We start from the raw sequence: 827 nt of genomic DNA on the forward strand, positions 1-827 counted from the left end.
GTTGGAGTACCTAGAGGAGTTTCTAACAAGCTTAAAGCTAAGAATTGGATAGCTGCAGGGTTTGAGAGTATACTTTTCTAATGGTCTAAAAATGTAGACTGGATTAATTAACCAATAGAGGTTAATAAACTACACCAGAGATGTCCTACAAGGGGTAGCTAGCCAGAAAGATGCCACTAACCAGATGGCTTGGGAAAACAGAATAGCATTAGGCATGATACTAGCCGAAAAGCGAGGTGTATGTGTCATACTGGTGTTGCCAAACCAAAATGAAGGTTTGCTGCCTGTCATTGTAGTCAATCACAGTGAAGGGGAGAGATCCAATCCAAGCTTTATTAGCAGAAAGCCAGCAATCTGGAGGACAGAGAGAATAGTTTCTCAAGACCACCCTGTCTCTCACAAGGAGCAGGCACATTATATAGGCTAAGTTACATTTGGGTGTACACTTCATCCATCTGTTTTAACATCAAGATAGCATTCTTTGAAAAAAGAAACAATAAGGCAATAAGTTTGCTCAAATATTCTAACTTTAGGGAAAAAGAAACAAGAAATCCACAATCTTCCTCAGGCTTCCTTTAGGGTCTCAGCTGTTTAATTCCTGATATAACTATCTGGGTGGGTTTAAGTAAATCCTATTCTCCTTGTCCTGTTTTCCTTCTAGTACCAGAAGGTCATCTTAGATAATTTATAAACTTTCTCATTTGCAGGCTCCTCACCTGAGACCTGAAAGAGCTCTGGTAGCATAGTGGTTACAAATCGGGCTGTGAACAACAAAGTCAGAAGTTCGAGATCACCAGCTGTTCCACAGGAGAAAGATGAGGCTTTCT

This window comes from Chrysochloris asiatica, unplaced genomic scaffold (genome assembly GCF_000296735.1).
Source record: "Chrysochloris asiatica unplaced genomic scaffold, ChrAsi1.0 scaffold00061, whole genome shotgun sequence".
NCBI lineage: Eukaryota > Metazoa > Chordata > Mammalia > Afrosoricida > Chrysochloridae > Chrysochloris > Chrysochloris asiatica.